The 26859-nt window shown below is 45.2% G+C and overlaps 1 long non-coding RNA gene across 1 annotated transcript; it reads left to right on the top strand.

The window, feature by feature from the left end:
* Positions 1 to 15453: 15453 nt before the first annotated feature.
* On the top strand, positions 15454 to 19056 carry LOC131905141 (uncharacterized). The gene is made up of 3 exons (XR_009377856.1): positions 15454 to 15561; positions 16674 to 16733; positions 18777 to 19056. It is a non-coding gene; the product is annotated as an uncharacterized LOC131905141 (long non-coding RNA).
* Positions 19057 to 26859: the final 7803 nt, after the last annotated feature.

Here is a 26859-nt window from a genome sequence, read left to right as displayed (position 1 = left end):
GGCAGCTTGTTCCCTGACAGGTTTGCTGAAGACTTTGATAGACAGTTCTCTTTGAATGCTTAGCCTTACAGACCATAACCCCACTCGTTTTGTTTTATTTTTTTTGGGGGGGGAGGGTAAATGCAGGATTTAGCTATGTAGCCCAGGCTAGCCTGGAACTTGATCTCCCTGCCCCAGCCCCCTGAGTGTTGGCATTGCAGGCATGTGCCATCCTGCTCATGACTCTAATGGAGACAGGAGGGTCTCACCCTGTACAAGTCACTTTTTTCTTGCTGTGATAAAAACACCGTGATGAAAAGAAACTCATGTAGAGTTTATATGGACTTATGGTTGTAAAGGGAAGCAGGGAGAGCAACCTGGAAGTGAGGCAAGGCTGTGAGCCCTTAAAGCCCACCCCAGTGATAGACTTCCTACAGCAAGTCTGCACCTCCCCACATCATCCCCAATCAGCACACTAACTGGGGACCACGAGTTTAAATATCTGAGTCTATGGGGACATTCTCCTTCAAACCCCCTTGGGACTTAAGTCAGTTCCCCTCTTAGAGAAGATGTCAGTGACCAACAGTCCCACCTTTGATTTCTCACTGCTCCTGTTTCAGGATATGGAGAACAATGTCTTGAATGTCACTTCCAATATGGGTGAGCTTCTTGCTAAGTATCCTAAGTTTCAGCAAGGCTACATTGCTGTTACATTTTCTAAGGGAGTCTACATCTTGTAGGTATCCTTTTATTCCATGGCAGCACTTACACAGAATTGATGTTTCTTCTATTCCGATAAATTGACTGTAATGATTCTGATCCTCCTATAGAAATGAAAAGAAGTTACCTGTAAGATGTCCCTGTGGAAGCATGTGGATTTAATTCATTTTCCTTTTGTGCTTGAGTGCTTGTGTGTGCATATGTGTGTATGTGTGGTTGTGTGTGAGTGGGTGAACATGCTCCTCTGTGTGTGTGCACGAATGTGAGCATGAGTGTGGAGGTCAGAGTTCAATGTTGGGTGATTTCTTCACTTTCTCTCTACATTAAAATTTTATAATATCCGGGCAGTGGTGGCGCACGCCTTTAATCCCAGCACTCGGGAGGCAGAGCCAGGTGGATCTCTGTGAGTTCGAGGCCAGCCTGGTCTACCAAGTGAGTTCCAGGAAAGGCGCAAGGCTACACAGAGAAACCCTGTCTCGAAAAACCAAAAAAAAAAATTATAATATCAAAAAATTCTATTTTTTATTAATAATGTGTGTATGTGGGGGGAGATTCCATGGCACATCTGCATGCAATGCCCATAGAAGCCAGAGGAGGGCATCAGATCACCTCAAGCAGGAATTACAGGTGATTGTGAGCTACTCATGTGGTTGCTAGGAACTGAACTTGTGTCCTCTGCAAGGGCACAAACACACTTAAACACTGAACCATCTTTCCAGCCCTCTAGTTTAAAGTGTTTAAAGTACATTTATTTATTTATTGTGTGCATGATGAGCAACATGATGCTGATGCTGGGATTATAATGCTCACCATGATGGTGAGGAAGAGGAGGAGGAGAAGGAGCATAAGGAAAGGTCTCTTGATTAACCTGGAGCTCACTATTAGCTACACTGGCTGACTGGAGCTCTGGTATCCTCCTGTCTCTCCCTCCCTAGAGCTGATGTCACCAGATTACTGCTCTGCCTGGATTTTTGTCTTTTTTTCCGGGGAACATGGAATCCAGGCTCAGTTGCTCACACTTGCATGACAAGCACTTCACTGACTGAGCCATCCCCCAGCCTCTCTTGATTTATATTCTATGAGAGATTTGTGTCTGTATCCTTCCTTAGGGGAGGAGGATCCGTAACTCTGTGGTTTGGAGACCCATGGTGTATTAAATAGCTCAATCCGTGAAGTGACTGTTGATACATTCCAATCTGACCCTCAGAGCTGACAATCACCTTTGATTTCTCATTTTATGGCAGATAAACATTAAGGCAATTCCACCTTTTAAAAATTTGTTTTTATTATTGTATGTGTATTGGTGTTTCTCATACATGCAATTCTAAGAGAATATCTGATTCTCTGGAGGTGGAGTTACAGACAGTTGTGAGCTGCCAAGTAAATGCTGGGAATTGAACTGAAGACCTCTGGAACTTAACTATCTTAAGAACCTCAGCTCTCAACTGCAGAGCCTTCTCTCCAGCCCCTGCTTTTATTTCATTATACCATTGTTGCCTTTTCTAACCCACACCCAACTGATACTTTAATTTCTATTATTTTTTTTTTTTTTTGGTTTTTCGAGACAGGGTTTCTCTGTGTAGCTTTGCGCCTTTCCTGGGACTCACTTGGTAGCCCAGGCTGGCCTCGAACTCACAGAGATCCGCCTGGCTCTGCCTCCTGAGTGCTGGGATTAAAGGCGTGCGCCACCACCGCCTGGCTATTTTTTATTTAGATAAATCTTGCTTTGTATCCCAGGCTGGCCTCAAGTTTTAGCAACACTCCTGCCTCAGCCTTCTGATTGCTGGATTATAAGCATGTGCCATAGCACCCAGCACCCACTCATTTAAAGAAAAAAAATTAGTACTTTGATTAGTACACTAAGTCAGATCCCCTGAAGCTGGAGTACAGGCATCTGTGAAGAGACTGATGTGGGTGTTGGATCCTAACTTGGGTCCTCTGGAAGAGCAGCGCACACTCAACTATTAAGCCATCTCTCCAGCCCTTAAAACTAACTTCCATTACAATTACTTATGTGTTGTGTGTGGTCACACTTGTGCCATGGTGTGTTTGTGGAGGTAGAGGACAATTTAAAGGAGTCAGTTGTGTCTTTCTCCAATAGGTATTCAGGGACCGAACTCAGCTTGTCAGGCTTGGCAGCAGCTGCCTTTACCTGCTGTACCATCTCCACAGAGAGGAGTCAAGGATGTCTCCAAGTGATCAGTTTGAGCAACTGACTGAATAGTATTGTCATTTCAAAGACAGAGACAGGGCCCTCTGGGGAGGAACAGAGGGCACGTGTGTTTATTTAGGCAGGCAGTTTGGTTGGCTAACTAATTGGGCTGTTTTTCAAGCAATTTAAAATATGTGTCTAATATTCAAGAAAGTGAGGCTGGACACAATCAGAAATGCATATAGACATTTATATATATATATATATGTATATATATATATATGTATATATATATATATATATATTTTTTTTTTTTTCGAGACAGGGTTTCTCTGTGTAGCTTTGCGCCTTTCCTGGAACTCACTTGGTAGCCCAGGCTGGCCTCGAACTCACAGAGATCCGCCTGGCTCTGCCTCCCGAGTGCTGGGATTAAAGGCGTGCGCCACCACCACCCGGCTGACATTAATATATATTACATATGTAGTATATAATTAATCTTGTTTACTTTAACTTTTATTATGGGAAAATTCTAAATATTTATAAAAGCAGAGAGTAATAGAATGAATATCTCAGTACTTAGTTACATCTCTGCTTAACATTTGTTAGTTTTGGTCTGGTAAAATGGCTAAGTGGATTAAAACTGGTTGCCAGGCAAGCCTGACCAGCTGACTTTTACTGTCAGATCCCTGGTGGAAGGAGACACTAACTCCAGAAAGTTGTCTCTGCCCTCCACACCTGGGCCATGGCACCCACATTCACACTCAATCTTATCCCATATCTCCAACTACTCTTCCCGGGGTCAGAGTAATTTAAAGCAAAGTCCCATATTGTGACCCATAAATACTTGTCATTAAAGAGAAGAAGCATTTAAACTGGTGTGATGACATGTGTCTTTAATCCCAGCCCTCAGGAGATGGAGAGAGTAGGATCTGAAGATCAAGATCAGCCTTGGCTACACAGTGAATTTGAGGCTAGCCTGGAACACATAAAACAACGACTCAACAAAACAAAACAGTAACTCCAACTCAGGTTTAGAAATATACTATTTTCACTGGGCATTGTTGGCACTCACCTTTAATCCCAGCACTGGGGAGGCAGAGAGAGGCAGATCTCTGTGAGTTCGAGGCCAGCCTGGTGTACAGAGTGAGATCCAGGACAGGCATCAAAACTACACCGAGAAACCCAGTCTCTCAAAAAACTATACACACACACACACACACACACACACACACACACACACACTCTATTTTCTGGAGACCTCGAAGAAGAGTCTGATCAAACCGGGTTCCACAGTGGCTGGAGACGCTGGGTGGAGCGACACAGGCTTTAATTACAGAATTTGGGAGGCAGAGGTGGGCTTATCCGTGGGTTTGAGGCCAGCCTGGTCCACTCAGTGAGTTCCTGCACAGCTAGAGCTACACACTGAGACCCTGTCTTAAAAAAAAAAAAGGGCTGGGGGGTCTGGAAGCTAGAGAGATGCTCAGTAGCTAATAACCTCTAACTGCTCTTGCAGACTGATGAAGCAACTTTCTGAGATCTCAAATCCAGTGATTTGTCCCAACCCACAGCAAGTGCAAAGCATCCTGAACACAGCTGTGTTCTGTGTCCCTTTTAGACTCTTGAGACACAACCTAACTGCAAAAAGCTAACCTTGTCTGCAAAGAAGAACTAGTCTGCTGCTTAAGCACACAGCCCCCTTCCTCTCTTCTCCTCTTAGCTTGGTAAAAGGGTCCCAATCTGTGAGAGAGGCATGCTTGCTTAGTGTGAGCTCTTCCCAGGTTCTCTGGAATAAACCTGCCTGCTTTTGAGTCCAGTCTCCTGACTTCTTTTTCCACATTATTTCCTTACATAGTACTCAATCCTGGAAGAGGACTTGGAGCAGGAGACCCTCTAGCAACCCAGGGAGCATGTGCAGCAGCAGGGAACCCAGGGCTAACCCTTGATCCTGAGGTGTCCCTGAGGTAGTTCCACCCTGTGTCTGAACTTCCCCTACTTTCTCCCACTCACCCTCCCACTGCCAGCCTTCTGGATGGAGGATTGCAGTTTTTTTTGGACCAAGGACCTGTTTATCCAGACTGCCAGGTCCTGGCATGGGCAGCTCTCCAAACACTTGGGCTTGTTTCTCTAATTGCTCCCTTGTGAATCCACCTGGACTTCCTCTTGTCTCTTTCCCTCCCTACCCCGAACCTCTGTCCCCTCCCCTTGTTCTTCTCCAACTGGCCCCAGGAAAAAATGAGGGTTATTCCTTAAACTCAGACACCCAACCCCTTACACTCAGACATCCAACCTGAGGCCAATCATGACTTGTGAGGTGATGGGTGTCTTCTGTCTGGATGAGTCTTTGGGACTGACTCCCTTATCTTCCTGGTATTCAAGAGTACTCTCCCTTATCCTTCAACAGACACCCTAACTTCTCATCCCTCCTGGCTTCTCAAAATTCAGTTCCAGAAATTGAACTCAAGAATTTGGAGCTTGGCCGGGCGGTGGTGGCACACGCCTTTAATCCCAGCACTCGGGAGGCAGAGCCAGGTGGATCTCTGTGAGTTCGAGGCCAGCCTGGGCTACCAAGTGAGTCCCAGGAAAGGTGCAAAGCTACACAGAGAAACCCTGTCTCGAAAAACCAAAAAAAAAAAAGAATTTGGAGCTTGGCTGCAGCTGCCTTAACCACTAAGCAGATTTTATTTCATCTTGGGTGTGTCCTTGTCAGAAATTAGGTGAGGTCCACAGAGGCAGCAGCTCTTCAGCACTGTGCTTCATGGAAGAAGAGGCTGTGGAAGGAGGACAGGACTCTGCCTCGTGTTGGGACTGAGGAGGGAGACTTGATTTTCATCCAAGGCTAGTCATGGCAGGTGGTGTTTGTTCTGGATCTTGAAGGAAAGCGAGGATTCCAATGGGTAAAGATGAAATTACAGAGGAGGAAGCTTTAGCTAGTGAGAGCAGGAGGAAGGTGTCTTATTAGAGATCCAGTCAGGGATCCAGACTGTCATGGAGGGCATATGTTGAGTGCAGCAGAGAGATGTGGGAACCTGGCTTCTTTTTTTTTTTTTTTTTTTTTTTTTGGTTTTTCAAGACAAGGTTTCTCTGTGTAGCTTTGCGCCTTTCCTGGAACTCACTTGGTAGCCCAGGCTGGCCTCGAACTCACAGAGATCCGCCTGGCTCTGCCTCCCGAGTGCTGGGATTAAAGGCGTGCGCCACCACCACCGCCCGGCACCTGGCTTCTTATCCAAGCTGCAATCTGGTTTACAGCCAGAGACTCTTGTCACTCGTGTCCCCTCTTCAGTACCTGTGTGTTCTGTGGACAGTGTTTTCTCTTCTTCTAGATTCAAGGTATCAATTAGCTACTCAAAATTATTTTCCTGAAAAACATTAAAAACGTTAAAAAGAGTCTGTTAAGTAGGATGTGTGCACGGTACAGTGGGATCTGCAACACTGGCTTTATATAGGAAGAAGTGGTGAAGGTGAGTCAGGACGACACACCTTTAATCCCAGCACTCAGAAGGCAGAGGCCAGGAGATCCCTGTGAGTCAAAGCCAGCCTGGTCTACATTGCAAGTCTCAGGATGTCCGGGCTACACAAACAATCTGTTTCAAGAAAAATAAAAACAAACAAACCAACCAACCAGACCTTGGTGGTACATGCCTTTAATCTCAGCTCTCAGAAAGAAGCAAGTTGTTCTCTGGGGTTGATGTCAGCATGGTCTACAGAGCAAGTTCCAGGACAGCAGGACTACACAGAAAAACCCTGTCTGGAAAAACAAAAAAGAAAGAAAAACAGAAAGAAATCATTAGGTCAACACAATGGGTCAGGGGTAGCTGCTACCAACCCTGGTTGTGGGAACAGAAAATACATCCACCGTACATGCCCATACACATGTGCATCAAAATTCAAAATGAATAAGTAAAATGTAATAAAAACATAAGGCTAAGAGAGGGTTCACTAGTTAAGCATACACAGTGGTTTCTCAGAACACTCAGGCTTGCCTGCCAGAACCCACAGCATATGTAACTCCAGTTCCAGGGATTCCTATGCTCTCTTCAGGCCTCTCCAGATACCTAGCACACACATAGTGTACATACATACATGCACACACACACACACACACACACACACACACACACACGTATACATAGAATTAAATAAATGAATCATTTTAAGTAATAAAAACAAAGAAAGGAAAGTAGATTCAGGGCTGGGGAGAGAGCTCAGTCAGTGAAGGGCTTGCTGCAGAAGTGTGGGAACTGATCGGATCCACATCCACAGGTGTAGGAATCTCTGTGTAGCTGTGGATGACCTGGAACTCTTGCCTCTCCTAATTCTGCCTTGTAAGTGCTGGGATTACAGGCCTGGGCCACCATACCCAGCTCATGTTTTACTTTCTACAATTCTGTATGATTTGCATTTTTATACCAAGGATACATAGCAAGACTCCCACCACACAGCGTGTGTGTGTGTGTGTGTGTGTGTGTGTGTGTGTCTGTCTGTCTGTCTGTCTGTCTGTCTGTCTGCTTGTCTGTGTGTCTGTGTGTCTATGCATGTGGAGGTCCAGGATGTCCTCAGGTGTCGTTCCTCAGGAGCCATCTACTTACTTCTGAGACAGGGTCTCTCACTGAACTGGAACTTTTGAAGTAGCCTAGGCTGGGTGGCCAGAGATCTCCAGGAACCTGCCCAGTGCTAAAATTACAAGCACTCACCACCCTGCCTGGAATTTTCACCTGGGTTCTGGGGAGCAAACCCAGGCCCTGGCACTTACAAGGCAAGAACATTACTGACTGAACTGTCCCAGCCCTTTGTTGGATTTTATTTATTTACTTCTTACTTATTTACTTAAAGTTAATGGTGTTCCGCCATTCATCTGTGTACCATATGAATGCCTGATGCCCATGGAAGCCTGAAGAGTGGGTCAGATCCCTTGGAACAGTCATTACATGTAGTTTTGATTCACAATGATAACCTGGGTCTGTTGGAAGAGCAGCTGGTACTCTTATCTGCTAAGCCAGCTATTCAGCAACCCCCACCCCAGTGCTTTCATTTTTTATTCATAGACTCTCATTATACAGTCCTGGCTGGACTGGAAAGAGCTGTGTAAACCAAACTGGCCTAGAACTTGTGGCAATCTTCCTGCTTCTGCCTTCCAAATGCTGGGAGTTCAGCCATGTGCCACCATGCCTGCTAGGAATCATAACTTTACAAAGCAGGATAAAATAATAATGTACACATCAATGGTTTCATGCAAAATGCTGTACCAGCCAGGCAATGCAGCACACACCTTTAATCCCAGCACTTGAGGCAGAGGCAGGAGAATCTTTGTAAGTTCAGGCCAGCGTGGGCTACATAGTGAATCCCTCAAAACAAAGCTGGCCAGGGCAGAGACAGGTTTTGTTGACAATCCTGGGGGAAGGTGACACTTTCCTCCCTGAGGTTGATTGTCAAAATCACGCCACACCCTGAATATCACCTACATCCTGTCCCTTCACAACGCAGAGGCATCATCTCCCAGAACAGACAGAGACGTGCACAGCATAGCATGGTTGTCAACACACACACACACACACACACACACACACACACACACACACACATACGCCTGTAGCAGGGTCCTTTGCTGTTGCTCCCTTTGGGAGTTGGGGCCGAGTAGGCGCAGAGTCAAACCACACAGACTCTGGGAGAATGTGGAAACAACAAGCTCAGTTTATTCAGGAAGAGGCAAGCCTTATAAACCCTCCACTCCACCCTGGGGGGAGGTCTGATGAATATGCATCAGCTGGTGTGACATGGCTGCCTCTCATTGGTCCAGGTCATCTCCAGATCATGTCTCAGTGCTGTTGCTAAGACCCTTAGGCAGACCCAGGCTGGCTCTCAGAAAGTATCTTTTTTACTTGTTTGAGCCGTCTGGCCCTCAAGCCCGTTAGGGATGAGTCATCCCACACACGCCCACAATAAATAAATGAATATTATACATATTAATGTCTGTTTCTCAGAGGTGGTTTGGCAGTTAAGGGCACACACTGTTCTTCTCCAGGACCTGAGTTCAGACCCCAGCACTCTCCTCAGTTGGCTCACAACTGCCTGCAATTCCAGCTCCTGGGGATCTGACGCCCTCTTCTGTCCTACACAAGAACCCACACTCACAGGCACATACCTTTCACATACAATATTTAATAAACCATTTATGACTTAAAAAATTAATTTCAGGCTGGAGAGATGGCTCAATGGTTAAGAGCACTGGCTGCTCCTGCTGAAGTCATAGAATTAAATAAATAAATGATTAACTCTCAGCACCCTCATAGGGGTCATGACTCTGTATAGCTGAGTTCAAGCTGGTCTGACACCATCTTCTGGCCTCCATGGGCACCAGATATGCATGTGATGTACAGACATACATGCAAGCAAAGCCCCATACACATAAAAATTATATACTATAATTAATTTAAAAAGAAAATGTCATTCTGGTCAAGCATTGTGTTCACACCTATAATAGAAGTACTCAGAAGACTGAAGTAAGAAATGTAAGAGTTCAAATCCCTTACATACATTAAAGGTATGCACCACCATGCCTGGTCCAGGCTAGATTTTTCCAAAGGCATTGAAGGAGGAGTTTTAGAAGGAGGATGAGATGCAATGTAGGGATTCAGAGGAGAGGGCAGTCTGGGCAGAGAGGGTCCCCCGGAGAGGATGTGGAGCTGATTCCAGACAGCTGTTGAGAGGTTCTGTGTACTTGACAGCTGTGAGGGGCCGGGGATGGGAATGACAGCAGCAGAGTGAATGAGCTGTAAGAGGTCAATGGCCTGCAGGTTTGGGCTCCAGAAAGAACAAGGAATGAATGTTGGGGAAGTTTAAGGCGTCTGTGGAGGTCAGAGACAGAGCATGCGCTGGGGAGAAGTCGGTTAGGTGGAGTCTCACTGGGGAGACCCAGGGAGAATGCAGAGTAGAAAAAAGTATGAACTTTTAGGTTTGGGTAGACAGGCAGACCCAGCAGAGGCCTGTGGGTCATTTGCCTGACTGAAAAGCTTGTGGTGAGACTGAGGAGGAACATCCAGCTGTCAGAGCTCTGTGGAGGAAGCTTGAGAGAGACAATGAGAGACACCCAGTACAGGGCTGGGTGGTGGGTGGTCCAGCTGGTAGAGTCTAGGAAGAGGTGCTGGCTGGGCAGTGGGCTGCCTGTCAGAGGTAGATGGGCAAAGGACACGGTTCCCAGCTGTGGGGGCAAAACATGGGGTCAATGTGAGGTAAAGGTAAGGAGCTAAAATAAAAGATGTTTTAAAGTTTAGTTTAGAAGCCAGGTGTGGTAGTATTCCAAGCACTCAGGAGGATGAGGCAGGTGGATCTCTGTGAGTTTGGGACCAGCCTGTCTACAAGGCCAGTTTCAAGCCAGCCAGGGCCACTCACAATCAGAAAGAGAAGGATAGAGACAGAGAGGGAGGGAGGAAGGGAATGAAGGGGGAGGGTGGCAGAGGGAGAGGGTGTTGAAATTGGGCTTCATACTGGGGACCATTTATTACCTTTGGTCACCTGAAGTTTCTGGAATATTGGAGACCTAGGTCATGTAGGTGTGCAGGGGGATGAGGGTCATAGATAGTCTGGAGTGAAGTACCAGGAGCTTCTTAAAGGAAGCTTCCAAATGATGCCTGTGTAGCAGCCCTTATGACAAGGCTTACTTTGGATGAAAGGGACGTGGGGTTGGAGTGCAAATTTTAGTACTTCTACGTGGAGGAGGTACAAACTATATTAGAGTGAAGTCATTTCAAAGGAAGTGAGACAGTTGTCACAGAACAGACAGTTCTTGTCTACACAGCTGAGAGAGGAGGCACAGTTTAATTCCTTGATGACACTGAAACTGTCACCTCCATGTCCTTACGTATACAATGGCAGCATTGCATAAGATCAGTTGAAGGGCAGAAGCGCAGATTCTGGTCTGTGGTAAGCTCTGAATAAGCACGTGTCAGCAATGGTTTTCCTGCAGGGAATGCTCAGGCTGTGGCATCTGGCAGGGGCGTGGTCACCTGGGTCCCTGTAAGCACCCTGATTGCCACCCAGGACACAAGCACTTGTTGGTGTCACTGAGCTAAGATGATGTTCCGTGGCTCCTGGTGGCTCCTGGCTGTCTGTCTTCTGTCCTGGTGTTGCAACACCTGGGAGCTGAGGATTATAGACTCAGAGTCAGACACATCAATACCTCTGGTGATCCGGTATGAGACAGGTGAGTGATGAATGCAGGGCACAGGGCAGGCGACACTCTTCCTTTTCCCATCTGGGTTCCAACTTGCAAAGCCAGAGCTGGAAGGGTGAGGATAGTGATTTGGGATTAGAGGACCCATCTGCACTGGAAGGAAGGGAGCCCGGTGTCTTTGGTGAGCGCTCAGGGAGAGCTGTGCACTGCTAGGGTTTTATATTGCCCTTGTTGAAATCCTAGCAGCTATGGCATCAGCCAGCAGCACCTGACAGTCAGGCCATATGTCCCTGCAGAGCTGGGCGGCACACTCTCACGCTTTCATTCCTTCACTCTCTGAATGGAGATCTACCAGTTACCTGTGCGTCCTTTATACAGTCACCACACAGCACAACTACACCTGAGCAGGAAACAGACTGAACTGTCTGCCCTTCTGGAACTCACTTTCCAGTGGGGAAACACACTCTAGAGAAATAGGGGAAATGTGTCAAATGGTGGTGAGTTCAGTGTAGACAGACAGAAAGCCTGGAAGAAGATAGAGCTGGAGGTGTGAGCATGAGCTTGGAGAGAGCAAGGTTAGGAAAGAATTCACCCCGAGAGTGACAGCTGAGCAGAACTGAAGTGGATGGGGGAAGATGCCATATGGATGTGTGGTCAAAGGAACAGCAGAGGCAAAGGCTCTGAGCTGATCATGTAGTGTCCAGATCAGTGTAGCAGGAGCAGAGGGAGCAGGGAAGAGAGGGTGAACATGTCTGTTGGGGCTCTGAAGACTGGTGTAAGGACTGGGAATTGGAGTGGGTTGATTAGAAAGAGATTTATCAAGATGAGGAAGCTCATAGGATGAGAACATTTGAGGAGTACTCTGTGTGTGTGTGTGTGTGTGTGTGTGTGTGTGTGTGTGTGTGTGTGTGAGAGAGAGAGAGAGAGAGAGAGAGAGAGAGAGAGGCTAGCCTCAATTCTCTAATGATCCTCTGGCCTCAACATTCTGAGTGCTGAGATTACAGGAGCCTCAAGTCCAAGGTCCCAAAGGTAACCTTGAACTCCTGATCCTCCTTCTTCTTTCTAAGTTGTGGGGTTACTAAAAGTGGACCGCTATGCCTAGCTCATTTTGGGGTAAGGGTGAGGGGCACTTTGTATCAAAACCAGATTCAGTGAGTAGTCCAGGCTGACTGTGAATCAGGATCTCTCTGTTCTTCCCTGGAGTGCTGGGCTTAAAGGCATTCGGTGGCACACCCAGCTTTGGATTTAGTAAATCTGATGCCCTTTTCAAATGAACATCTGGGAGGTGTCACAGAGGTGTTTTCAAGGATGGGGACTTTACTTCAGAGCCATTGTCCTCTGCCTTGAACTTAAAGTCCTGTCCTGGGGTAAGGTCACCCCAGCAGTGAATGTGCCAGGAGTGGGGACACCTCAGCCTCTGGAGGTGGAGGGGACAGTGAGGAAACATCCCAGGAGAGAGACAGGAGGGAACATCCTGAGGGGTGGAGGGAGGTCAGGAGAGGTCAGTGTCCTGGAAGCCAGTGAAGAAAATGTTCCCTGAAGAAGGAAACAAGCCAAGAGTGAGGGCTGACACCTGCAGCTCCAGGGCTGGGGGAGCAAAGGAAGGTAGATGGCTGCAAGTTCAAGGCCAGGGTGGATTAATTTGTCCCTGGTGAGTTTCTAGTGAGTCCTGCACAGTCTGGTGTGATACCCCACCTCTAATACAAACAAACAAACAACGACGACAACAACAACAACAACACCCGACCAACAACAGCAAAAAGAAGGACAGGAGGTCAATGGAGCACAGGTAGAGGGTCCGTTAGGAGCAGCCTGGGAACTCATTATTGGACTCTGACACGTGAAGACCTGTTTCCATCCTGACAGAAGCAGTTAGAGACTGATCTTTTTGGAATGGGTTAAAGAAAACCACAGAGAGGAATTACAGTCGGGGAATATGGACATTTCCTGCAAGGCCGCTTCAGACCCCAGGGCTGGAGCCAGGCTCACAGAAGATGTGACATAGAGTATTCTCCAGCACTCGGGCTGTTACTGAGCACAGCTGTGTTGTTCTGGAATGTCTGTGGTGCAGGGTAAAAGATTCACCAGAGCAGAACTGACATTAGAGTTTTAATGAACTACAGACTCTGTGGACAGAAACACAGCAGGCTGGTTCTTAGAGAGAGGATTGCACCCCAGCAGGAGTGGGACACTTTCACCACAGTTGAGAACAGTTACCTGCCCCCCCTTCATTTTGCCCTCTGGGTACTTGTTTGAGTGACAAGGTAGACAGCTCACTATTTATCAACAGTGACTCCTGTCACACCGTGTGTCCATTTGGGGTGCAGGCTCTTTAAGATCTAATTGTTTGTAAAGCAGCACAGGTCACTCTGTCAGGATCTGAGAAGCAGGGGAGTTGGTTTTCACTTTTAGCCTTTGCTTGTGTGTGCCTCAGGCACTTCATGTACCTCATCCTGGTCCTGGCAATCCTCCTGCTTCAGTCTTCTGAATGATGAGATTACGGATTAATGTCAGCACACCTGACTCCCCATTTGTTGTTTTTACTGTGATGAGCAGCCGAGAATAACCTTGACTTCTAATCCTCCTCCCTCTGCCTGTCAAGTGCTGGGACCATATGTGTGTACCCTTGTCCAGTTTATACAGTCCTGGAGTCCTGCCCAGGGCCTGGTGCATGCTGGTTAAGCGCTGATCACCATGGTTACTTCTCCAGGTTCATAGCACCTGACAGACAGAGCTACACAGGAAGTGTTCTTTTATCTGTTCCTGCTGAGGGGAAATTCATGGGACATCAGCTTCACCATTTTCAGTGCACAGTTCGGTGGCCTTGAGCCTGTTCACCAGCTGAGACAACCACAGCTTCTCTCTAGTTTCAGAACTGTGAGCACCAGGCAAACCTCCACATGGGTGAAGTCATTGTTTCCTCCCCCTCCTCTCACTGCTCATGACCTCCCCCTATTGTCTGTGCCGTGGGGTTTCTTATTCTGGACACAACAGGTGAAGGTGTAGATGATTTGTCTTTTGTGTGGGGTTACTGTATGGAACATGCTTTGAGGTTCATCCAGGTTGTAGCATGCTTCAGTACTTCATTCCTATTCATGGGTGAATAGTATTCCATTGTGTGACTATACCACAGGTTATTCATCCAGTAATGGACAATTGGGCTGCTTCTACCTTTTGCTATTCCAACAATACTACTGTCAACATTTGTGTAAGGTTTTATCTGGATGTATGTTATGAACTCTGATCTTTGATTGTACATACAATGTTCATGCTCTTATAGAAACAGTGGTTTAACTACCAGAATCAAGGACTTTTAATAATTCTTCAGTGTTTAAATACCAAGTTAATGTCTCCTTTTAGTATTGTGTTTCAGTGTTGGATTTTAGAATTCACTGTTGGTGGAGCTGGAAGGATGGCTCAGTAGTCAAGAGCACTGGAGGACCTGGGTTCAGTTCTCAGCACCCAAATGGCAGCCTACAACGCTTTGTAACTCTAGTTGCTGAGGACCTGAGTTCCTCTCTGGCCTCTGTGGTTACTACACACAAGGGTACACACACACACACACACACACACACACACACACACACACACATATATGAAAAATATCTATACACAATATAAAAACTTAATGTTTTGCTTCATGAATTTTCATCGTTGCTTTTGCTGGCCAGAGGACCCCCTCGATACAGATGAAATGATGGCTGAAGTGGAAACACCTCGAATTCACTTCTTACCTCAGGAGCTTTGGAAGAACGTAAAGGAGATAACATGGCAGCTTGTTCCCTGACAGGTTTGCTGAAGACTTTGATAGACAGTTCTCTTTGAATGCTTAGCCTTACAGACCATAACCCCACTCGTTTTGTTTGATTTTGGGATGCAGGATTTTTCTATGTAGCCCAGGCTGGCCTGGAACTTGATCTTGCTGCCCCAGCCCCCTGAGTATTGTCATTGCAGACATGTGCCATCCTGCTCATAACTCTAATGGAGACAGGAGGGCCTCACCCTGTATGAGTCACTTTTCTGTTGTAGTGATAAAAACACCATGATGAAAACCAACTTATGTAGAGTTTATATGGACTTATGGCCCCAAAGGGATAAGAGTTCATCACGACAGAAAGACATGACATCAGGAGAAGGAAGGTGAGAGAGCACAGCTTCCAGTGCAGACAGGAAGCAAGGAGAGCAACCTGGAAGTGAGGCAAGGCTGTGAGCCTTAAAGCCCACCCCAGTGATAGACTTCCTACAGCAAGTCTGCACCTCCCCACATCATCCCCAAACAGCACACCAACTGGGGACCATGTGTTTAAATATCTGAGTCTATGGAGACATTCTCCTTCAAACCCCCTTGACTTAAGTCAGTTCCCTTCTTAGAGAAGATGCCAGTTACCAACAGTCCTGCCTTGGATTTCTCACTGTTCCTGTTTCAGGATATGGAGAACAACGAGTTGAATGCCACTTCCAAAATGTGTGAGCTTCTTGCTGAGGATCCTAAATTTGAGCAAGGCTACATTGCCGTTACAGTTTCCAAGGGAGTCTATATCTTGTAAGTATCCTTCTATTCTATAGCAGCACTTACACAGAATTGATGTTTCTTCTATTCAAATAAATAGACTGTAATGATTCTGATCCTCCTATAGAAATGAAAAGAAGTTACCTGTAAGATGTCCCTGTGGAAGCATGTGGATTTAATTCATTTTCCTTTTGTACTTGAGTGCTTGTGTGTGTGTGTGTGTGTGTGTGTGTGTGTGTGTGTGTGTGGTTGTGTGAGTGAGTGGGTGAACATGCTCCTTTGTGTGTGTGCACATAAGTAAGCATGGGTTTGGAGGTCAGAGTTCAATGTTGGGTGATTTCCTCACTTTCTCTCTTCATTAAAATTTTATAATATCAATAAATTTTATTTTTTATTAATTATGTGTGTATATGGGGGGAGATTCGCATGGCACATCTGCATGCAATGCCCATAGAAGCCAGAGGAGGGCATCAGACCACCTCAAGCAGGAGTTACAGGTGATTGTGAGCTACCCATGTGGTTGCTAGGAACTGGACTTGTGTCCTCTGCAAGGGCACAAACACTCTTAAACACTGAACCATCTCTCCAGCCATGTAGTTTAAAATGTTTAAACTATATTTATTTATTTAGTGTGTGCATGATGATTAACATGATGCTGATGATTATAATGATCACCATGATGATGATGATGATGATGATGATGATGATTATAATGATGAGGATGAGGAAGAAGATGAGGATGAGGATGAGGAGCATAAGAAAAGGTCTCTCGATTAACCTGCAGCTCACTATTATGCTAGACTTGCTGGTTGGAGCCCTGGAGACCCTCCTGTCTCCACCTACCCAGATCTGATATCATCAGATTACTGCTCTGCCTGGATTTTTGTCTTTTTTCCGGGGAACCTGGAATCCAGGCTCAGTTGCTCACACTTGCATGACAAGCACTTCACTGACTGAGCCATCCTCCAGCCTCTCTTGATTTATATTCTAAGAGAGATTTGTGCCTGTATCCTTCCTTAGCGGAGGAGGATCCATAACTCTGTTGTTTGGAGACCCATGGTGTATTAAATAGCTTAATCTGTGAAGTGATTGTTGATACATTCCAATCTGACCTTCAGATTAACAGCCAACTTTGATTTCTCCAGGAAGAGATGCCCAATATCACCCTTTCAAGGTATCTCACTTTATGGCAGATAAACATTAAGGTAATTCCACTTTTTAAAAATTTGTGTTTATTATCGTATGGGTATTGGTGTTTTTTGTACATGCAATTCTAAGAGAATATCTGATTCTCTGGAAGTGGAGTTACAGACAGTTGTGAGCTGCCAAGTCAGTGCTGGGAATCGAACTGAAGACCTCTGGAACTTAACTATCTTAAAAACCATAGTTCTCAACTGCGGAGCCTACTCTCCAGCCCCTGCTTTCACTTCATTATACCTTTGTTCCCTTTTCTAACCCACACCCAACTGATACTTTTCTTTCTATTTTCTTTTTGAGATAAATCTTGCTTTGTATCCCAGGCAAGCCCCAAACTCTAGCAACACTCCTGCCTCAGCCTTCTGAACGCTGGATTATAAACATGTGCCATCACAGCCAGCACCCACTCATTTAAAGAAAAAAAAATGATAGTTTGATTAGTACACTAAGCCAGATCCCCTGAAGCTGGAGTACAGGAATCTGAGAAGCAACTGATGTGGGTTGTTAGGACCTAACTTGGCTCCTCTGGAAAAGCAGTGAGCACTCAACTATTAGGCCATCTCTCCAGGCCCTAAAACTAACTCCATTACACTTATTTATGTATTGTGTGTGGTCATATCTGTGCCGTGTTGTGCTTATTGAGGTAGAGAACAATTTAAGGGAATCACTTGTGTCTTTCTCCCATAGGTACTCAGGGACTGAATTCAGGTTGTGACACTTGGCAGCAGCTGCCTTTACCTGCTGTACCATCTCCACAGAGAGGAGTCAAGGATGTCTCCAAGTTATCAGTTTGAGCAACTGGCTGAACAGTATTGTCATTTCAAAGACAGGGACAGGGAGCCAATGGGGAGGAACAGAGGGCACATGTGTTTGTTTAGGCAGGCAGTTTGGTTGGCTAACTAATTGGGCTGTTTTTCAAGCAATTTAAAATATGTGTCTGATATTCAAGATGGTGACAGGGCTGGACACATTCAGAAATGCATATATACATTAATATACATTACATATATAGTATATAATTAATCTTGTTTATTTTAACTTTTATTATGGGAAAATTATAATTATTTATAAATGCAGAGAGTAATAGAATGAATATCTTCATACTTAGTTATATCTCTGCTTAACATTGGTAGTTTTGGTCTGGTAAAATGGCTCAGTGGATTCAAAGTGGTTGCCAGGCAAGCCTGACCAGCTGACTTAGACTGTAAGATTCCCTGGTAGAAGGAGACACCAAGTCCAGAAAGTTGTCTCATGGCCCTCCACACCTGGGCCATGGCTCCAACAATCACACTCAATCTTGTCCCTTATCTGCAACTACTCTTCCAAGGGCCACAGTAGTTAAAGCAGAGTCCCATACTGTGACCCATAAATACTTGTCATTAAAGAGAAGAAGCATTTAAACTGGTGTGATGACATGTGTCCTTAATCCCAGCCCTAGGAGATAGAGACAGTAGGATCTGAAGATCAAGATCAGCCTTGGCTACACAGTGAATTTGAGGCTAGCCTGGAACACATAAAACTATGACTCAACAAAACAAAACTGTGACCCCAACTCAGATTTAGAAATATACTACTTTTGCTGGGCATTGGTGGCACTCACCTTTAATCCCAGCACTGGGGAGGCAGAGAGAGTCATATCTCTGTGAGTTCGAGCCCAGCCTGATCTACAAAGTGAGATCCAGGACAGGCACCAAAACTATACCAAGAAACCCTGTCTCGGAAAAAAAAAAAATATATATATATATGTTTTTATATGTTATATATGTTATAAATATATATATATTTCTGGAGACCTTGAAGAAGAGTTTGATCAAGCAGGGTTCCAAAGTGGCTGGAGAAGCTGGGTGGAGTGATACAGCCTTTAATTCCATGATTTGGGAGGCAGAGGCGTGCTGATGCGTGAGTTTGAGGACAGCCTGGTCCACTCAGTGAGTTCCTGCACAGCTAGAGCTACATAGTGAGACCCTATCTTGAACAAAAAGAGGGCTGGGGGTCTGTAAGTTGAGCTAGAGAGATACTCAGTTGCTAATAACCTTTAACTGCTCTTGCAGAATGATGAGGTGTCCTTCTGTGATCTCAAATCCAGTGACTTGTCCCAACCCACAGCAAGTGCAAAGCATTATGAACACAGCTATGCTCTGCATCCCATTGTGACTCTTGAGACACAACCTAACTGCAACAGCCAACCCTGTCTGCAAAGAAGAACTTAGCCACCTGCTTAAGCACGCAGCACACACGGCCCCTTCCTCTCTCCTTCTAGCTTGGTAGAAGGTTCCTAGTCTGTGAGAGAGGCATGCTTGCTTAGTGTGAGCTCTTCCCAGGTTCTCTGAAATAAACCCGCCTGCATTTGAGTCCAGTCTCCTTATTGTTAGTTATTTAGCAGCGCTCTTACCCTGCGAGGAAATGCCACAAGACACGACAGAATCCACTAACAAGAGTTTTATTAAGATAAAAGGGACAGACGAGTGCTCAGGCCTGCGGGAGAGACATGTGGGTGGAGAAGAAGAAGGGGGAGCCGGGAATATGGCGCCGGCTTATAATGGCTGGGTGGCACACATGCGTACACAGGGCGATGTAACTACTCCACGCATGCGCAGATCACATGGCTGCGTTTTGCACTCTTAGGCAACCATGCAATGTCACGGGATCCTGGTCACGGGAGACACTTTGACCCAGAAATGGCTATTTTGACCTGGAACTGGCTAGGCGGAAGTGTCCAGGTCCACCGGGCATGTACAAACACGCCCAACCGTGGGGCATATTGTGAATCCATCAAGCATAATCAGACCTCTGCTCGCTCTAACCTGTAGTAAATGCAAGGCTGCAGTAAATCAGGTGAGAAATAATACTAGCAAATGGTTGGTAGGTGACAGCACAAGTGCTAACGAGTAAAAGTCTGTTTTAAGCTAAGCTAAAACACTCTCGTGTGACTCCATACTAGTGCATGTGTGTAGAGGTCAGAGGGTCAGCCTCAGACATCATTCCTCAGGATTCATCCACCTTTTTGCTTAGGACAGGGTCTCCCAGTGAGCCCCAGAAACTGGTCTGTCTCACCCTCCTCCAGCCATTGAAGTTACAAGCATAGGTACCATTGGGGTTTTGTTTTGTTTGTTTGAGATGGGGTCTTACTATGTAGACCCTTGCTGGCCTGAAATTTGATATACAGACCAGGCTGGCCTTGAACTCAGAGACCCACCTGCCTCTGCCTCCCATATGCTGAGATTAAAGGCATGTGCTACTATTCTGGGCTGTGCCTAGCTTTTTTACATGTATTCTGGGGACTCTATCTTATGTCCACATGCTTGTACAGCAAATTCTGTACTGACTGAGCCCTGTCTTCAGGCCAAAACACTATCTTAATAACTTGTATAGTTTATTAGTGTTAGTTATATTCATATTGTTATGATGCAGGTCATATAATATGTGGTGGAATTGATGGTCCAAAATTCAATGTAAAATTTTGACATCTGTTAGTACTAGTTTATTCTACCATACCCTGAGGTAGTTTCACCCTATCTCTGAACCTCCCCTACTTTCTCCCACTTATCCTCCCACTGCCAGCCCTCTGGATTGAGGATTGCAGATTGCCTTGTGTCAAGGACCTGTTCATTCAGACTGCCTGCTCCTGGCATGGACACCTCTCCAAACACTTGGGCTTGTTTCTTTGACTGCTCCCTTGTTAATGCACCTGGCACTTCTCTTGTCTCTACCTCCTTCCCCCAAATGTCTGTCCCCTCCCTTCCTTCTTCCCCCAATTAGCCCAGAAAAAATGAAGATTATTCCCCCCAGAGTCAGACATCCAACCTGAGGCCATCCTCTGGCCTGTGAGGCGATGAGTGTCTTCTGTCTGGGTGAGTCTTTGGGACTCCATCATCTTCCCTGTGCTCAACCCTTCTCTCCAGGAGAGGATCAACATCTCTGTTAAAGCCAAGGACCCCCATCCTCTAACAGACACCCTAACTTCTCACCCCTCCTGGCTTCTCAAAACTCACTTCCAGGTATTGAACTCAGGACTTTGGGCTTGGCTGCAGCTGCCTTAACCACTAAGCAGATTTTATTTCATCTTGGGTGTGTCCTTGTCAGAAATTAGGTGAGGTCCACAGAGGCAGCAGCTCTTCAGCACTGTGCTTCATGGAAGAAGAGGCTGTGGAAGGAAGACAGGACTCTGCCTTGTGTTGGGACTGAGGAGGGAGACTTGATTTTCATCCAGGGCTAGTCATGGCAGGTGGTGTTTGTTCTGGATCTTGAAGGATAGTGAGGATTCCAATGGGTAAGGATGAAATTACAGAGGAGGAAGCTTTAGCTCATGAGAGCAGGAGGAAGGTATCTTATTAGAGATCCAGTCAGGGATCCAGACTGTCATGGAGGGCATGTGTTGAGTGCAGCAGAGAGATGTGGGAACCTGGCTTCTTCTTATCCAAGCTGCAATCTGGTTTATAGCCAGAGACTCTTGTCACTCAAAAGTTTCCCCTCTTTAACACTTGTGTGTTCTGTGAACAGGATTTTTCTTATTGTAGATTCAAGGTATCAATTACCTGCTCATTTTTTTTTCTTGAAAATGTTTAAATGAACCTGTCAAGTAGGATGTGTGCACGGTACAGTGAGATTCTGTGACACTGGCTTTATTAAGTGATGAAAGTATGTAAGTAAGGATGTACATACTCTTTATCTCAGTACTCAGGAGGCAGAGGCAGGTAATTCTGTGTGAGTTCAAGGTCAGTTTTTACTACATAGCAAGTCCCAGGATGGCTAGGACTACACAGAGAAACATGTCTAAAGAAAAATGGGAAAACAAACAAACAAACTAAGCTGGGCAATGGTGGTACATGCCTTGAATCCCAACACTCAGAAGAAAGAGGCAGGTGACCTCTAAGTTTGATGCCAACCTGGGCTACAGAGCAAGTTCCAGATCAGCCAGGATTACACAGAGAAACCCTGTCTCAAGAAAAAAGGGAAAATGGAAACAAAAATAAAAGTCATTAGGTCAGTACAGGGTCAGGGGTTAAAGGTGCTGGTTATCAAAACTGAGGACCTGAGTCCCATCCCTGGTACCCAAGTGGTGGGAGGAGAGAACTGACTCTTCAGAGTTGTCCTTGGACCACAGACATCCCACATGCATGCCCTCACACAAAATAAATAAATAAAATGTAACAAAAACATAGGGCTAAGGGATGATTCCCTGGTTAAGCATCACACTGCTTTCTCAGAAGACCCAGGCTTGCCTGCCAGAACCCACAGCATCTGTAACTCCAGTTCCAGGGGACCCAATGCTCTCTTCAGTCACTCCAGATACCTAGCACACACATGGTGTACATACATACATGCACACACACGTATACATAGAATTAAATAAATGAATCATTTTAAGTAATAAAAACAAAGAAAGGAAAGTAGGCTCGGGGCTCGGGAGAGAGCTCAGTCAGTGAAGGGCTTGCTGCAGAAGTGTGGGAACTGATTGGATCCACATGCACAGGGGTAGGACGTGCACCTGTCATCCTGTGCTGAGGAGTGAGGACAAGGGGGTCCCTGGGACCACACAGTCTACCCACATCACCAGGTTCCAGGGTTAATGGGAAAATGTCTCAAAAATAAGGTGAGAGGGATTGAGGGAGGAACCAGATAGGTCTCTGTCATGTAGCCCAGGTTGTCCTGAACTCTCTTTTACAAAATGTATTCAAATTGGGGCTATCTGATACCATCTGTTCCTTAACCACTAAGCAGATTGTATTTCAGGATGAGTGTGTGTCCTTGTAAGAAATTAGGTGAGGTCCTCAGAGGCAGCAGCTCTTCAGCACTGTGCTTCATGGAAGAAGAGGCTGTGGAAGGAAGACAGGACTCTGCCTTGTGTTGGGACTGGGGAGAGAGACTTGATTTTCACCCAGGGCTAGTCATGGCAGGTGGTGTTTGTTCTGGATCTTGAAGGAAAGCGAGGATTCCAATGGGTAAAGATGAAATTATAGAGGAGGAAGCTTTAGTTAGTGAGAGCAGGAGGAAGGTGTCTTATTAGAGATCCAGTCAGGGATCCAGACTGTCATGGAGGGCATGTGTTGAGTGCAGCAGAGAGATGTGGGAACCTGGCTTCTTCTTATCCAAGCTGCAGTCTGGTTTATAGCCAGAGACTCTTGTCACTCAAAAGTTTCCCCTCTTTAGCACGTGTGTTCTGTGGACAGGATTTTTCTTATTGTAAATTCAAGGTATCAATTACCTGCTCATTTTTTTCCTTGAAAATATTTAAATGAATCTGTCAAGTAGGACGTGTGCATGGTACAGTGAGATTCTGTGACACTGGCTTTATAAAATGGTGAAGGTATGTAATGATGGAACATACCTTTTTAAAAATAATTTTTATAATTAACTTAATTTCACATATCAGCCACGGATTCTCCCATCTTCCCTCCTCCCCCCTTCAGTCCTCCCCCCGCAATCCACCCCCCCGGGACCTGTCCTTGGTGCATGGGCTGGCACACACTCTTTCTCCCAGAACTCAGGAGGCACAGGCAGGTAATTCTGTGTGAGTTTAAGGTCAGTCTGTACTACACAGCAAGTCCCAGGATGGCCAGGACTACACAGAGAAACCTATCTAAAGAAAAATGGAAAAAGAAACAAAAAAAATAGGCTGGGCAATGGTTAAGTGTGAGAGCCCCACTGGGTGGCCAGCTCCCACATTTTACCCCAGGGTACTCTTGAGGAGTGAGGGATAAGAGATTTAGATAGAGGAATAGAGGGGAGAGAAACAGAAATACAGGATAGCCTCAGGAGGGCCTGGATTCTTATCCACCAGCCCTTTCTGTCTCTTCTAAAGGGCTGTTTATAGGAATGCCAAGGTGTGAAGCAGAAGACCTCCCCCAGCACAGCCAAGTGCAGACCATTTCCAATCACCTGGTAACAATGCACATGGTCAAGCAATCCTCTGATGCAGCTCTGCTGGATAGAAGAAGCTCAGATCTTACTAAGAAACCTTTGTGGACAGTTAAGGGCTCACACTGTTCTTTTGCAGGACCTGAGTTCAGACCCCAGCACTCTCCTCAGCTGGCTCACAACTGCCTGCAATTCCAACTCCTGGGGATCTGACGCCCTCTTCTGTCCTGCACAGGAACAAACACTCACAGGCACATACCCCGCCCCATATTTAATAAATCATTTACAACTTACAAAAATTAATTTCAGGCTGGAGAGATGGCTCAATGGTTAAGAGCACTGGCTGCTCTTGCTGAAGTCATAGAATTAAATAAATAAATGATTAACTCTCAGCAGGCATGTAAGAGCTCATGACTGTCTGGAACTGAGTTCAAGCTGGTTTGACACCCTCTTCTGTCCTCCAGGGCTACCAGGTATGCATGCGATGTACAGACATACATGCAAGCAATGAACATATACATAAAAATTATGTAATATAAATAATTTAAAAAGAAAATGTCATTCTGGTCAGGCATTGTGGTCACACCTATAATAGAAACCCTCAGAAGACTGAAGCAAGAAATGTAAGAGTTCAAGGCCCTTACATACCAGCATGTTGTATCGTGAAGGAAGTGAGGAAAGAAGGAAGGAAGGAAGGAAGGAAGGAAGGGAGGGAGGGAGGGAGGGAGGGAGGAAGGAAGGAAGGAAGGAAGGAAGGAAGGAAGAGAAAGAATCACTGTTCTGTGTCATGAGTGCACCATACAGAATCCCACAAGATGCCCTCAGTTTTCTTCCCAGACCACTCTTCCCTGCCATCTGCATGGCTGGTCCATCACTTCTGCTTCTAAGACACTGCGGGTTCAGTAGAGAGGAAGGACACAGTGACCTTCAGCAGGGCTTCAGTAGGAGAGCTAGAGCATTGTGGCCACAGAAGTCATGGGGGACTTGAAGGGAAAGAGACTTCAGTTTAGAAACACAGAGGGAGTTTCTGGCTCCTTCAGGTTTCCATGTATTGGGGAATGTTCCATTTCATGAGACCCTTGTGTTGTAAGCCTAGAGTACACAGGAAAAAAGTAGGGCCAGTAGGGCCATACTTCTGTAGATACATGCCACCATGAATTCACATTAAGCTGGAAGTTAGCTTCGTGTCTCTGATTGGAATGATTTCCAGCAGTGTGAAGAGGAAGAAATTATTCTGGGCAGCTAATGATAAGATAAATATCTTCACTGGCAATTCAGTGATTAAATTCAATATTGCATACAAAGTTGGTATATTAAAAATAGAGAAGAAAAAAAGGAGGATTATTTTTGTAGGATATTTGCACACTGTGTGAAGATGGATTTGCTGTGATTGGTGTAATAAATAGCTGAGTGGCCAATAGCTAGGCAGGAGGTATAGGCAGCATTCCCTGGGCGAGAAAGGAAGAGGAGGAGAATCCAGTTGAGCCTAAGTTCGAGAGGCTGTGGTTTATTTGTTATGTGAAAACCTGCTCAGAATTATGGGCCTATACCACGATGACCAGCCTTCCTTAGTCCCAAAGTGTTTGTGCTGTTGTTACTGTTATTTTGTTTAAAATATTTGTTTATTTTATGTGTATGAATGTTTTTCCTGCATATATGTAAGTGCACTGCATGTGTGTGAGGTAATTGTGGTTTGTTCTGATTCTCTGATCATTCAACATTCACCCCAATACCTGGCATTAGTTTGATTTTATTAATAAGAACTTTTAAGATTCGTGCTGCATCTGGCACCCAATGTTCATGGTACGAATCGACAAAAAAAGCTGCCTGCCTGTAGCCTTGTGGGCCCAACTCAGGCCTGAACTACATTTGGCCGGTTGTGGTGGCGCACACTGGTAGGATTTACTGAAGGAGGGAGAGGCAGGAGGATTCCAAGTTTGAGGCCAGCCTAGGAGGCTTGCTAAGGAGAAGCTTCAGGCAGGACCAAGCCACAAACAGTGGTGGTGGGACCATGGAGGCAGTGGCTGCTTCTCTGAGTTGCTGGCTCCTTCTCATCATGTTGGTGACTGCAGTGATGCTGCTACCTGGGACAAAGGGTTTACTGCTGCTTGTTCAGAGAAGAATTGCCAGGACCATCATGTTACGAGAAAGCATCGGCAAAGGTCAGTTTGGAAAAGTTTGGCAAGACAAATGGTGGGGAGAAATTGCTGTGAAGATTTTCTCTTCTAGGGAAGAACATTCATGGTTCTGAGAGACAGACATTTATCAGACTGTGATTGCTCCAAACCACAGAGGAAAAAAAAATTCTGCAGGGAACCATGACCATGCCTAACAGCAACTTTGAAATCTTCAAAAAGATGACAGGATCCCACAGCGATGATTCCACATGGACTATGGTAAAGCCATTAAGCTGATTAACACCGTGGAAAGATTGGACTACAAACTGCTCAGGACAATTTCGAGATGGCTACCTGAGATGATTCAGATTCATAGACAACTCGAGCAAGGACTTGAGACAAGGCCTACATTTTCCCATTATGTAGATACTGGACAAATGATACAACTAACTCTCTCAGGACTTGACAATTAATCTGAATATTTTCTTTTCAGGATCCCCAAAAGATGTCTTCACCCCCAGAAAGCAGGAAGTCATTTTAAGAAAACAACACCCACATTCCCAAGAGGTGGAGTGGGTAGTTTTTTGGTTGTTCGATGACTTATGGATAATTGTCATTGTTTATGATTATTGGTTATAAGTTGTTAATTGTTAATGTACAGGAAAAAAGCTGAACAAGGAGATTAGATTCAGAGTTTTTGTTTAAAAAATAAAGAAAAAGAAAAAAGAGAATATAGATACGAGGTAGATCATTGAATCTACTCTGAGAAAAAAGATAAAGAAATAATAAGATAAATGGGTAGATCATTGAATCTACTCTAAAAAGAAAAAGGAGAAGATATCAAAATGACAAAAGGTAGATTATTGAATCTATTATGAAAAGAAAAAAAGAGAATATGGATATGATAAAAAGGGATATTATTGAATCTACTTTTAAAAAGGAACTACTTGTTTTAAATAGGATAAGTAATGAAAATTTTTTGTCTGAGTTTATCAAATGTTAATGGACTGGACATTGTTATATACTAATGGAGTTTTTCACCTGAATCTGTTAAATGTTAATGGACTAGACATCATTAATGTAATTCTTCACTGTATATACTGTATATATATACTTATTAGATACAGTTTTTCTTGTATTAGTTATAAGCTTTTCTTAA

This window comes from Peromyscus eremicus, chromosome 2 (assembly GCF_949786415.1).
Source record: "Peromyscus eremicus chromosome 2, PerEre_H2_v1, whole genome shotgun sequence".
In the NCBI taxonomy this organism is placed as follows: domain Eukaryota; kingdom Metazoa; phylum Chordata; class Mammalia; order Rodentia; family Cricetidae; genus Peromyscus; species Peromyscus eremicus.
The sequence above is the reverse complement of the archived record's forward strand: the minus strand, read 5'-3'. Positions and strand labels throughout refer to the sequence as shown.